Raw genomic sequence first — 15,203 nt, 5'->3', positions numbered from 1 at the left:
TTCCTGTAAGTCTTCATACAAGAGTCTCCAGCGACCAGAGGCTGAGAGCAGCATGCAGCCTGAGAGGTGAAACCCAGGAGAAAAGTAAATCCTGCATCACAGCTCATAAAGCTAAACTTTCTGTTGAATCCTCCTGTTAGTCATCTTTATTCATTTAATCAAACGGTCTCTCTACATCTCCGGCTTCATCACTGCCCTGAGCTGGATTCATTATATTAACAGGATAAAGAAACTCAAATTAATAGAGCGGCCATATCAATATGATGGGGAGGATCCAGTTAATGAGCCAAGACTAAGAGACGTCTGATTAAATTAGAAAAGATCTGGATTTTTATTGGTCCAGAGGGAAATTAGTTTCCCTCCATCACTGTGACTGTGGTCAGCAACGTAAAACTATAAATGAACTGTAATAACTAATTACGCTAATCCTCTGATTTTTTTGTCCAGCGCCATCATCAGGTCAACATTTTAACTTCTTTAACTTCTTTCTGTTTGACCGGCAGATCTAATGATCTCCCCACCGGCCTCAGCTGTTAGCATGTTAGCATGTTAGCATGCTAAACTACACTGAACACGGTGAATATCACACCTGCATGTTAGCATGTTAGCGTGTTAGCGTGCTCGGTGTCATTTTACAGAGCAGTCACATTTTTCGGCGGCATGTTGCTGTCAGTAATCTGTCAGTGTCTCCGTCCCCCACACTCCTCCTCACTGCAGCTCATCTTTTCTTTGCATTATTTAAGCAGCACTTAAACGTCCTTATTTGAACAAATGTTGAACAAATTCCAGTGTTTCCGAGCAGCAGAATGAATATTTCAGTCCTTCCTGCTGTCTGATTTCAGCGCTGACCACCTGCCAGTGTCATCTATTATACATGAAGGATGAGAAACCTGGCTGCCTTTGTTCACGTGTTCACACACACTGCAGTGGGCAGACTTTTACTTTCACTATGTGTTTAAGGGCCTGCTGTAGCTGCCCTTATGAAATACACACTGTTGTCACGTGACAACTCTTCGTCACTACATTTGATCTTGAACTTTGACCCCCCCGCTCACACATCTGTCGCAGTCCGCAACGTAAAATTTGAATATTGTTAAAAAAAAAATGGTGGTGCTGTTAGAGCGCCACCATCTGTCATGTGACGGATCGTCTGCCGTGCAGAGGATTGTGGGTAAAATACCAGAACAGCAGCTTGGCTTTCCACACATTTACTGGGACATACTAACTAATAGGTGTAATACACACAGGGACAGGCCTCTTAAACGTTTTATGTTTCTTTAATGTCTATAAAGTTTTCCTCTCTGGGATCATGACATAAATCTAAAGTTCTCCAGTTATAATTAGAGCCTTGAATCTCTGAATCAGAAAACATTCAAGGTGAAAAAGATATTGTCCTAAAGTCCTAATTGCACCAAATTAAAACGTAATATGTGCCCATGGAAAAACATAAATCTATACTGGGGTATCAAGTATTATATATATATATATATATATATATGTGTGTGTGTGTGTGTGTGTGTGTATCTACTCCTGACCATCATTCAAACTCATCCTGAACGGTGGATATGAAGCTGGAGACAGCTGGCTGTCCCATACCTGCAGGAGGGAACACCTCCCTATAAATCAGCCGGCTGCCCAGTTTAACTGCTGCAGCTTGGCACGATGAAGACATCAATCTGTTTTCACGTGACATTCATTTCTTGTCATCTTTGATTTTCTGTTGGGAGGAAGTACCAGGATGTGCAGCGTGACCCGGAGGCTCCGGCTGTCTGCACGCTCCCCGATGGCGTCGGTACTACGGAGGACAAAGGGTCCGGCGGACAGAGCCTCCATTCTAACGGCGAGAGTCAGGGATTGGAACTAAAGCCATTAAGGTCTTGGCGTCCTGTCTGGAGTGTCCCTGAGTGTCTTCCTCCGGCGCTCTCACACATCTTCTTTGTCAACTAAAAGACCTTGTGGCTACGAAGCATGAGTCCGGTGATATTCTTGGTTTGTTCAGCAGATACTAACAAGCACTGTGTGTTTATATCCTGATGTCTTATTCCTCCGAACCACACAACATTCTTCTGATCACCTTTTTCAGTAACGAGCAGTTTAACTGATTACAATTTAAAGTCCAGATGAGATGAGATCCCAGAAATGCTCCGTTATGGCCCGTTAGTCGTCTTCCTGGAGGTTCCTATCACTTTAGTGTCTCTGTGTGCTCAGTGGACTGGAGGTGAGGGGGGGGGGCAGTTAGACTCCAGGTAATTCTGAAGTTGTTTTAAGCTTTTAAGAGTCCAGACCAAAGATTTACAGCGATAGGAAACAGGACACTGCAGGGGAAAGTTTCAGCGCTGTCATTTTTCACAATAATCACAGTCACAATCCTAGACATGCAGCTGTAGTAAGTAACTCCCTACTGGCTTCAGATCGTTGCAGACTGGTGCTTCACTAGTCTGATCTCTGCTTTATTCCTCTGTGCTAGGTTTGCTAAAGCTAGCCACGAATACACCTACATTCAAGACTGGAGCTGGACTGTGTGTGTGCTGATTGGTCGGTAACTACCTCCACACTCTAGTGAAACCTGCAGACTGTGTAAAAGAAGTGGCGTCACCCTTTAGGTGAACTGATCCTTTAACAAAGCTTTGTGGAGTGCTGAGTTTGGCATCTGTCCCCATGTTGTTGGTGTTTCTGGAGCCTGAAGTCACGTTGGTCCCCTGCAGACGTCACTTTTCACACCAGGAGGCTCCGTCCACTTCTCTAATACAGTGTTTGGGTTGAATGTCTTGTTTTCTATCTCCACACACACAGTATTGCTGTGTGGTCTGATCCATAAGCTACAGGTCCAACAGCAAAGCAACGATGACGTGATGAAAGCAGATGAAAAATGCAGGAAATTAGCAAAACTTAGCCTTAGAAGGTTCCTCACAAATGTTTGTGTGTCTCTACTCTTTTAGGTGTGACACCATCTCAGAGCAATCTGTATCTGCTGCCTCTCATCTCTTGTTGTGTGTTTGTGTGCATTCATTAGTTCTCACTCGTTTTCACACAGCAACAGAAGAGCGTCCGTCTTGTCTCCGCTCGACCTTTCACATCAATCTTCTCCCCATTACGCTCAGATTGAGGTCAACGTCTCAGCGGTGGACTTCACTCCCGGGTGGACCCACCGCCTCATTTTCTCATTTCTCATTCAAGTCTCAGCGTGCAGCCGTCACACTTGGTGAGGTCATCACCACCATTATCAGCTTTGATCTGACATTCACATATTGGTACGTGTGCTGAAGAAAACAAACTATTTCAGAAGCACAGCTTCACACAACGCAGGCATTAAATCAATGACTGCTGATCTCAGACTCATCATCGTGCACATTGTTCTGAGAGGCGACATAAACACTGACACTGATGTAAAGAGGTTTATTAGAATAGACTTTCTCTAGTTCTGCTGCATCAAACACTTTAACATCGAAGTTTTGGTAAATGCTGTCTATTATTAATGTACTGGACATAAACCAAACAGCAAATTGGCTGCAAAGTCCCATTAAAATCCTGGATCCGCACCAGAAATGAGTCACTTGTCCCTTGGAATTTACCACAACTTTCCAAAACTGTTCAAGCTGCATTAATCAGTATAGTAACAAAGGAAATAATGATGATTCTGGAGATTTGTAGCATCTTTCAGCTGATACCACCACCGCTCGGACTCATATATTCACTGTGTGATTGTAAAAAGCTTTGGACTGATTCATTTGCAGAGGACCTCTGACATTGTCCAAAGAGCAACAGAGGAGAAAGCAATCAGCAGAGTGGCTCATGGGAGATTGTGCTTGACCTCTTGGTTACTCAACAACAAAGACTGGAGGAGTCTATTTGTACAGCAGGAGGCTACAGTCTTTGTCAGTATTCGAATTGACACTCCTGACCTGGAGAGAGCGTGTGCCGGTCCTCGTGTTGTCTTTACCTCGGCTGTCTGGCTCCCCTGGAATAAGACGACGTGGCTCAGGCCAGACGATGCTCTTTTACAGCCCCGGTTCAGGTTTTATCACTGTTCTCCTCTGTTGTTTTACCTGCCGCCTCTCAAAGGTCCGCAGCACTTCTCAAAGTGCTGATGTAGATGTATGATAAACAGCGTACCCGGTTTGATTATCATCAAGCTATGAGGCTGAGTTTGGATTTGATGCTCACCTCAATAAATCTGATTTACCTCACGTTACCTTAACTTATTCCTTATTCCTGTCTCTGTGTTCTGTCCCCTTGTGCTTCTACATGCACTGTTGCATTCATGTAGGAGTCCCCCCCCCCCTGACCTCCCCTCTCTGTGGACTCTATATGGCATGATTCATAATTCAATGTGCTTTATGTAAAACAGGGAAATACATAAACCAGTGAAGTGGAAAATAGAACTGAATAAAGTGAGAAGCAGACAAAAGAGCGATGCAACAGACCACCCTGCTGGAGAGGAAAGTGTTTCAGTTCATCTGAGCAGCATCTGCACCGGTCAGCTGATCCTGACTTCTCAGCTGTCAACAGCCTGGTCCAATAAAAACTAGTTCACTCAAACTGAATATTTGCATGTCTGGAAAGCTGATCCTTCAGGATGCGGTTTATTGAAACGGCAGCAGTGGACTCAGTGGTTTTCACCTTCACCAAACCGGAGAGATGTTCCTTGATTTGAGCCCAAAGACTTCTGTAAATTTGAAGTGTGAAAGCTGCTGTTGAGCTGAGAACAGTCTGAATGTGTTAGTTTGATATCCCACCAGCTAATGTGATCCATGATACTAACTATGTCTTATGACTTATGAGGAACAAAGCAAAGCTGTACGATCTCTACTGGCCAAGACCAATGCAAGGCAGGGTGCAGCCACAAAGCTAGCTGTAGCCTAAGCTAAGCTAATGTTAGCTAGCTAGCTGTAGCTTAGCCACGTGGCACCAGGTGTTGGTTGGTGTCATGGAGCCTGTGGTCCAAATGAAGTAAAACACTCTGAAACGTTCACGCTCATTTCGTCACCTCGGTGTTTCAGCCAGTGTCTACGGAGTGGGAACTTGTGTGACAAGATGCCGATGGCGGTTCAGGTTGTTACGAGCAGAAGCACACCTGAGAAGACGGACTCAGATGCTCGACGTGACGCCAACAGATGGTAAACAGGTGGCGTTTATGGCTGTACAAGAAGAACTAAGAACTAAGACTAAGACAATCACAGGAGCGGGAAACACACAAAGGCAGGAAGTCAGGGGGCCTGAAACTAGGAAAAGTTGAGCATCACAATAAAACAGGAAATAATAAAAGACATATCACACTTAATGGTTCCAGGTGTCATAAATACTTTCTTGCATCTATTTCTCAACGTCTTTAGACCCCAAATGAATGAATCTGTATTCACAAGGCTGCATCAGTAGAAAAGGAACCACTTGAATATTATTTTGCTTCACACAATTTGAGCAAAATATAACATTACTCTAAAGCCTTTTCCCCCTGACTGAGAGGTAATTATTTTCCCTCTCTCCAAGGTCTTCTTAATAACAGTGGTTCCCCCTTGAGCTTTTGACAGAAGGCTAAAAGTGTGAAATTCTAAACTGAGACGCTGCAGCGGCTGAGAAAGGCGCCTTCAGCAGGGATGCAGGTGATTTGTTTTATGAATGCATGAGAGAGGCGGAGGCAGCGTGTCCTTCAGCTGCTCCCGGGGGGGTCAGAGAGAGGGTCAGTACAACACTTTAACCATGTTTGTACTGAGCTTTGGCTGTGTGTGTGTGTGTGTGTGTGTGTGTGTGACAGACAGACAAGTGATTATACACAGTGTTGTACTAAGGTACATGCAAACAACGGATGAGGATGAGAATGGCATGATGTTAATGGCTTTTTCATCATCCCTTTCAGCCATGTTAGTACAATGGCTCTGTTGGTGGGTTCACCCATAAACTACGTAAGGAATGGAAGCTGACTGCTGATGTTGAAGCTCCATGCTTGGCACTCATGGCACTTTTGGAGCCACAAGTGATGCTTGCCCCTTTCTGGGTAGGTTTAGGCATGACCCACCGCTGGTTAATTAGCCACAAGGTAGCTCCCCCCCCCTCTTCCTGGTGTATCTTCATCTAAATGGACCATGATTTACTAAATGAACGTCCTGCTGTGCTGAAGAAGACTGTGAACTAGAGACTGAGAGCAGAAACTGAAATCAGTCTCTGGATTCTTTGCGTCTGCTTAATGTGGGCATGTTTGACATTAGACAGAAGAACTTTTGTCAAGTTTCTCCTTTTTATATATGTTCTGTTTCCTGTCCTCTCCTGTCCTGCAGTAACTCTTGCTCCCACCTTTCCCCCATCACCTGGCTGCCCCGCCCACCTGCTCACCTGTTCCCACTTCCCTCGTCAGCCCTGCAGTATACATACAGGCCCATCTCCACCTGTTCTGCCAGATTGTCTCATGTGTTTTGTTCTAAGCAGTTCAACCTTTTTCCTTCCTGCTCATGTGTCCCAGTCATCTTGGTTGAGTGCAGACTTGTGTCTTAGTTTACTGGGTTGTTACAACTTCTATGAAACGGACCACATACTTCATAATTTAGCTCAGAAGCAAATAAAACAAAAACCTTCTTCATTACATAGAGATTAATGTGATCACATGTTGGGTTTTCAGTCATTTGTGGTTCCAATATTCCAACATAAGAGTGATTTTTTTCAGTGATTCTTGTATCCTGTTATGTTCTGTGAGGAATTGTCTGCGTCTAGAGTTTGGGGGAACGGCCACAGTCAGGACTAAGATTTCCCAATAATACACTGAGACACGGTTGCAAAGCAGCCAAGGTGACAGGATTCCAAGCTTTATCTGCTTTAAAGCTGTTTTGGTAGAAACCTTGCTGAGGGTCACATAATGAAGCGACTTTTCAACAATAATCCCTTCGTTGTCCTTGCTGCTCTCGCACAATATTCAAATGTGTACAGAGATCGACAGGATATTATGCATGCGCACACAGGAAATGATGCAGCCAGATGTGAAAGTGGAAAGAAACAGTGGCCTGTAAGGCAAACAAGTCTGCTCATTAGACAGCTGGCAGACAAACTAGTAGGGTTTTAAAGCTCATGGAGAGTGAGTCCTGCTTTATCATGAGACCTCGGGGAAATTCAGAGCGCTGAGCGGTATATCGTACACTATTTACTGTTTATTGTGTTGTTGTACAGTGTGGAATAAAACAGCTTTTTTATGGCTTCACAAAACAGCAAAGTACTGCCATTTTCTGTTAACTAATTTTATATGTGCACAAACAGCGAAATCACACAATGAACAGAGAAGAACCCTAAAGAGTGACATCAGTGGATTTCTAAAGAGAATCACATACGGTGATAATGAAACACGACGAGCTGCGAGGGCACAAACACATTAAAGTGCTGCACATACTAGAAATGAAACGCATAATGTTTTCATAAAAGCGTCAGGGCTGCGGCTACATGTACATATTCAGTCCACACACTCTAAACGGCTAAAACGTCCACTTGAACGAGTCCCTTTGTCAAAACTTTCACAGTGAATTGCCTCACCGAGCGCTTGGGTAATTTTATCTTCAGGTCAGAGAGCAACACCTTTTGTGTTCTCATTGTCTCCTGCTGAGCTCGACTGCTCAGAGCTGAGACACGAGACCTCTCCCACGTGTTGGATGCACGTTCTCCTCCTTAAAGCCACACAAACTGACCTTGGTGATGTGAAGGCTTTGATGCTAATTGAGCTCTACTGCAGCTCACATCAGTAGGCATCTGCCAAAGCTTCTCCACATACAGAACATGCATACAAATCACTTCCTTTGGACTTCAGACATCCCCTCAAAAGGTGAAGGATTTCCTTGTGACATGAAGGACAGAATGTGATTACACACAGAACTGTTAACAGAAAAGACATTAAATGCAGCTTGATATACATGATGTATATATACTTTTTCCTGAGTTCATTACTGATTACTATCGGTGGCATGTGATGCTGTGGACATGACATCTCTTTGGAGATCACCAAATCACAGCTGTAGTGATAGCACAGTAGCACCGTCACATTGTAAAGGGTGTACAGTAGTGCTGCCGGCTAAACAGGTGAAATCACTGCTTGTTCACTATGTGGTGCTCTATATGTACTGTAGTGTGGACCCTGGGCGTAATGAGCTTCACCCTTTGGGCAAGTAAAACCCCAGAAGATCGTTCATCACTTGCTGCTGCTCCGAAGCTGTTTCTAGATTGAAGGATAACTCTGGCATCTTTAAACCTGAGCTGATGGGTTTTTACATATTTTGGGTTTGTCATAGCACAAACTAACTGACCAATCAAACAGCAGCACACAGCGCTCTAACAGCTGTTTGTTGACCTCACAGCTCTCTCTGTAGGGATCAACTTTAAACTGCTAAACAAATTCCAAACAAAATATAGCCCAGGTTTAGAAATACCAGCGTTATCCTTTCAGAAACACTTCCAAATACCTGGAGGCTTTTTTTGTTTTTTGTATGCCGCACATTAATGTGTCTGTCAGTTGGCCAGTCTTTCCTTGTTTCACTGGTATATACTGATGTTTCTTTCCAGTAGTGTCTATTATCATACAAGGGGAGTTGCAATATTTAGTTTGTGTTTAACAGAAAGGAAGAACATAATGAACCAAAGCAGTATTGGGGGGGGGGATCTGCTCTGTTTGCCTCTATGATGGTGTTCCCCACTATGCACACAGTAAATAATTGATCCTAAACAGAAATGACCTCCTCTGAGGTCTTTATATCTCTGGTCCATGAGCAGATATTTACTGGATGTAGCTTTAGAGAAATTCACCTTTTTAACGTCCGCTTTTACCTTTTTTGTGTTTTGTTTTGAGTACAATCTTTTGAACGCCGCCAATGAATACTACGACAGTTATTAGAAATGTAATCGGGCACCATTACTGTGGGGAGGGGGGGGGTTTCATGTGTCGATCATGCAGCTGAATCAAGAGCAATAGATGAATGAAAAAAAAAAGAAGTTTCACACAGAAACACGCTCAGAGTCTTGATCTCTTCATTAAAGTCAGACTCATTGTTGGCGCAGTGTTTTCACTCTAAAGGAGCTCAATAAGTGTAATAACACGACACGTACTGACAGAAAAAACATCCTGTGTCAAGTGAGAAATCTCACGGTCGACACCCGTGATGTTCTGAACACTACTTTTCTTGACTAAAGAGAGAAAAACGGCCACCAATAGATGTCGATGTCCCTGGAAAAAAGGAACGAAGTCTTTTGAGAGGAAATGTAAAACACCGGAGTGAAAAACGGACCAAAACAAATTACCTCTGAAAATGTGGCACCCTGGTGTAAATCATGACCCCCCGTGTCAGAGTCTTTTGTGTCTGATTCAAGTTGTTACTCTGCAGGAAAACTATACGTGGAAGAGATGCATTTGTGTGCACATAATGATGCTCATCAGTACGCACAACGAGATACTGTTTATGGTAAACGGTGCCGAGGCAACAAAGGCAACAAATGCTCTCAAGACTTGAGCTCTACAAACTCAGTTCCCCGGTTCGATCTATACACCAAATGCTAAATGTTATTAAAAAAGAAAGTGCAGTGGTTGAAGATGGGCTGAGGTCAGATGATAGCCAATCACATCCTGTATCGTAGAAGCTCGTCAGTTAGACGAACCCAAAGCAGCAGGAGAAGAGCTTCACTCCTGGAGTCGGTAATATTCTCCTCCTCATATGTATCATACAGCAATCAGATACACTTTCACGGGAAGATGATGGTCAATTTACATATCAGGAGGGAGTGGAAAGCTCATGTCACCACCATCATGTCTAACGCTTCATAGGATACACCAGGAACATCTGGTGGGAATCGTGTTGGGAAGAGTAGGAAAAGGCTTTTGTATGAACTTGGAATCTGTGTGGACGGATCAAAGCGGGCACAACAAGCTCAGGAGGTGAAATGCCACGTAGGAAGATGGAAGAGCGAGATGCTTGAATGCAGGCAGTGCATCTGAGTAATTACACACTGCAAATACAGCTCACACATTCCTGTCATTGTGTGACGGCTGCAGGAATTCATCTGACGGCCAAACATGCTGCAGAAGGGTCAGCCAACACACCACAGTCTTCTCTGCAAGGAGGTCTGAGCAGGCGGAAGCAGCACTAATCTATTGACGACACAACGGTCGATCTGTTTCTGGCCTTTCTTCCTCTCTCCCTCCCCAGGGACCGTACGCCCCGACAGAGTCCTGCCCCACCTCTCCCAGCAGCCAGCTCTGTTCTGCTTCAATATTCTTTCAGCGCAACTGGCCTCAGTGTTCCTGCATCGTTAGATTTACTGACGGAAAACACTTTCAACAAGTGACCCGACAGTCTGTGACTCAGAGACCAGGAAAATAAACATTTCCACGTTTCCACCCCCCCGTCAGGACCTGGCTCAGTGCTGCTGCAGACCGCAGCATGTCACTGGCTCCACTGAGAAGGTGATTGGCTGCAATCTGCCGTCTCTCCACGACCTGCACATGTGCAGGACCTGAGGTGTGGCCAACACTCCCACCCCAGACAGAAGCTGTCCAGAACACTGTTCCCCCATCGACACAGTAAAGGTCCTCTATACTAGACACTCATTAATACAGTGGTATGTAAAGATCCAGAGCAGCGATGGCGACCTGAGCACAAAGTGTGTTCCACTTTCTGCTCTCTCAAACTTTGTGTCTTGAAGGTCTGATTGAACAAACAGCTGGTAGATACTGAGAGTGCACTCGGTGCGAACAGACTCTGCTCTCGACTCTTGCGAGGCTCAGAGAGGATGTGTCTCTGGGTGCCGATAAGATGTAAACACGGCACATCTGGGGGGGGGGGGAGCACTAAGCACTTAATCCCTCTCTGCGAAGGAGGAGACGACTGTGATGCAAAGTAACAAAGAGCATCACTCCAAACAACAGTTTACACTCAACCTCTTAAAAGTCCACGGCCACGGGGGGGGGCGAGGTCATCGTCAGGGTTAGGGTTAGGGTTAGGGTTAGGGTTAGTTCTTTTCTCTGCGGTTCTTTTGCTCTCTTGCTGCTGTAACACTGAATTCCCCCTAAAAAGGAATATCTTATCTGAGATAGTGGAGAATATTTACAGTTGTTGCTTTAATATATTTTTTGATGCAATTAAGACGAGATGTGCAGGAGATCACAGAACAAGAGCGAACGAGGAAAAGACAGATGGTAAAGTGGTTTGCGTGCCCCCCCCCGTACTCCTCTGGTTCTGATCCACAGTGTTATCATGCTAACACGGTGTGGGGGCCACAGAAATGGATGACTACCATATGATGTATTCAGCAGTCAAATGAAAGCAGGCCGCCTTCTCCCCCCAGAAGAACCCAGCGCTCCTGGTCTGCTCTCTGTTTACAGCCTCGCTTTCTGTCTGTGGCTTTGAAAAAGAAACAAACACAGCAGAGGACAATGTCAGCAGAGGAGATTAAAAGAAATTCTAAATCAACGATTCATATTTCATCAGCTCGATGAAATATGAAATCAACATCAGAACAGAAGACGAGTCGCACCACTGATGAAACTGATGTTAACCCTTCAGCTCTGGGTCGAGTTCGGCAGAGATGCCAACTTTTGGAGTGACCCAAGAAGCCTCATTAGACCAGAACACTATGCAGCCACCAGGCAGACAACTTTAAAGAGCAGCACAGCAGATACAGGCACACATGAGGGGCTTTATACCGTAAACCTGGGCTGCCAGGTGCCTCATGTGTTCCTCCATCTAGACGTACCTTTTCTCCAGCAACCTTTTCCTTGCTTGTATCCATGATCTCCTTCTTCCAGTCACTAAGCTCTGCACCAAGGGGGAGGGTTGGAACATAGACTGACTGGTCATTTCAAAGTCTGCAAACAATGTCTGCATCCCTGCTGACGCCTCAACAATCCGTCTGTCTGCCTTGTGCTTCATTTTACCTGAGACATTTCTTTGATGGGGGCAGCGATAACTTCAAACCAAGAGCGAGCAATCAGCCGTTTTCCAGCAGAGAACTGTGGCCTCGGACTCGGAGGTGCTGACTCTCATCCCGACCACTTCAGATGCTCAGTCCTGATCCCCCAGACCATCTAATGTTGCCACAGGCTTTCTGGACCTTCACCATCACGGTAATGATGGAAAAACACCACGTTTGTTCATGTTCTAAAACTGAAAACGATGCTAAGATCTGTAGCATCTTATTCAGGTGCCATAAAGGCATCTAAAGGGGGCCTTCGGCATCAGTATCACGTGCCAAAGGGGGTGACAATGTGACGGTATTTGACTCCCCAGGAATGAGAAGATGCCGGCTCTTTCCTGTCATCCCAGCCAAGCCTCTCTGCTTCCTGCTTCTGTACCTTTTTTATTCTTTAGGCTCACAAGGAATGAAGAATGGTGTCGCTGGTTTTCACACTTGCATGGCAACACGCTCCGTGCCAGTTATCTCGCCCGTATTGACACAGTGTGATGCAGACGCACACACACTTGGACAGAGTTACTTCTGGGTCATGGGGACACGTCCCAGCAAGTGGTATTTTAATTGCTCGCGCAGGGACAGTTCGGTGGCAACGTGCAAAAGCCTCGCTGGATGCTGTCACGAGCCTTCCCTGTGCATGAGGACTTTATGATTCAGAACTCTTTCTGCCTCCTCTAATGACAGGAAGAGGCTATAACCAACAGCCAAGCAACACAAGTATGAGAGAGCGAGAGAGAGAGAGAGCCTGGCTGCCCAGTTACAGCACTGAGCAGCCATCTATCCATTATATCTCCAGCCTCTTACACTGCGTTACAAACTGTGTCTGTGTGTGACAGCAGTCATTGAGCTCTGTTTACTACAGTAAGTCATTAATGTGCTAATTAGAAGTTGTGGAGGATATTATTATATAGCGTGAACATACTGTAGTGTGTGTATTTCTACAGTAGAAAACAGATACTGGACATTGTGCTGTTTACTATGAATAATTAGTAACAAATCAAGGATGCATGTGCAGGAGCAGTGAGGCTCACAGTCATTACCAGAATGATTCTGTGTGTGTGTGAACATCTTATTTTAAATGGAGAACCGTGCAGGAAACCAGTAACATCATTAGAAACAGGTGAACTTGTTGTTTGTTATTGACCACATGCCACGCGAACACGACTCCAGGGAAAACAACAGGTGCTTTAATACCAGCGTAGACAGAAGAAAGAGTTAGACTTTAGACTTAGACTCGTTTTTATTTACTCAGTAATTAATATCACAGATGCTATCACAGAACGAGATGTCGATGCACAGCACGAATAAAAAACACAGAATAAAAACACAGGGTGAGTGATAATGATGAATAGACAGTACAATAAATAAAGGACAAGGGATATTGCACTATTACAGTGTATTTGTGTTTAAAGGTCTTATGGGTAAAAACAGACACGGAGAGCTTTCCCTCCTCCTAGTGTTGTCGGCAGATACAGTTCATATCACCACTACGTGACTTTCATTGGAAAGCATGTTAAGCTGCTGCCGCTCCAGGAGGAGACGTGAGTCCAGGAGGAGGAAAGAAAAGACACAAATCTGAATATTGGATCTCTTTTGGCCTCAAACCGTGTGAGAAGAGTGGAGCCGCTGAGCATTTTCTTTCTAACTTGTGTGTTTGTGTGTACAGTTTTAAGCTGAGATGTAATTAGCTGAGAAACAGGATTGTTTTCATTCAGCTCCCTGAAGATAAAGGAGCCATGCTGAGCCTGATTTCACTGAGCTCTGCTCTGAGGGGAGAGCTGTCTGGACTTCCGTACCCACACTGTTATCATCACGTGTGACTTCAAAGCTGAAAGCAAAGTGTCTGCAGCATGTAGCAGCTCCTCTCCGTCTGTCTATCAGCACACTTTGATCCACCGTCCTCGGACCAAAACACTCCTCCGAACAAACAAAGCTGCGACGTGTTCATTGACCTGCACTTATTTCTGCACAGGATTCCATTGGACTTTGGTTTTCTAGTCCTGGAAGCTTTTTCAAGTCTTCCACTTGTCTGTCAGTTCTCTTTTCTTTTTCTGACAGAAGTCCAAAGCAAAGTGGCGTCATTTTCTAACTTAATGTGCTCAGTGTGTCCTGTGGAGCTTCACATTGTCTGTCTTCAGGTTTCTATACAACCAGACAACTGGAATTACCCTAAAGTGAAAGATGAAAAGATAAAGACTTTGTTCAGAGTCTAACCTCGACTGATTCATGGAGGTTAGGTGGTGAAATGAGGAGGATGGGGGGGGGGGCAGAGAAGCTGGAGACTGAATTCAATACAAGAGAGAAAAAAGCTTTTAGAGCCTGAATCAGCTTGTGATATTATCGTTTCTTATTGAGTCTCCGTTCTGTTTCACATTTTCTACATTTCCTTGAAACATTAGTGTGTGTTTGTGTAGATTTGTGGAGTTTGGAGAATTTCATGCTTCTTTTGGATGAAAGTCATGATAATAGCTCGTGTACGTCGTCTCCATTTAAAGCTCCAGAACAGTGAAATGAGCTGTTTATAGGGTCAGTTAGTGCTGAAGTGATTAATGAAGTCATCTATCCAACAGAAATGACTGTATATCATCAGGACTGTTGGATAAAAGAAGCACTTTCAAAGGCACATTTGGCATCTGACATTTAACAGACCAAACCGTACAGATTAGGAAAAGATGACGTCAAAATAAATAGAATCAATCTAAATAGAATAATCTGGAGTTAAAACCTCACCAGAGTTACTGGGTGCTTGATCATTATCATGATGATTCAGCCTTTTTTCTAACACGTGAATAAATGAATAGAGATTCTGGTCCTGATCAGTGAAAACAAATATTTTCTCACAGCAATAAAGACAGAATAAATATGATCAACAATAAAATCAGACCATTTGCTCCACAGTTGCTTTTTACAATTTTGGATCAAGACCAAAAATAAATGTCCCACAGTGTCCCTGAGCCCTGTGAAGCTTCTATCCATGACTTTCTTCAGCTCCTGCGAATACTGATGAGCCAGATAAAACCTGAGAGGCATTTTAGAGATGTTGGTCAAAAAACACTGACCACATGACCAGCAAACAGTCCTGTTTCTGTTACCTTATGGTGTGGAAATAGATCTCTCCTTGCTAGTTTTGTGTGTACTCTCTCCTTTGTTGCAACCCGTGAGCCAGGGTTTCAACACCCACCTTCAGGAGAGTAAATTAAAGAGCCGAGTTTGAGAATTACATGCGTCTGACTTGAATACGGAGTCGAGATCTGAGTTTGAATTTCTGACGTCGCGAA

This window comes from Pempheris klunzingeri, chromosome 18, assembly GCF_042242105.1.
Source record: "Pempheris klunzingeri isolate RE-2024b chromosome 18, fPemKlu1.hap1, whole genome shotgun sequence".
Taxonomy (NCBI): domain Eukaryota; kingdom Metazoa; phylum Chordata; class Actinopteri; order Acropomatiformes; family Pempheridae; genus Pempheris; species Pempheris klunzingeri.
This window is presented reverse-complemented; position numbering follows the sequence as displayed.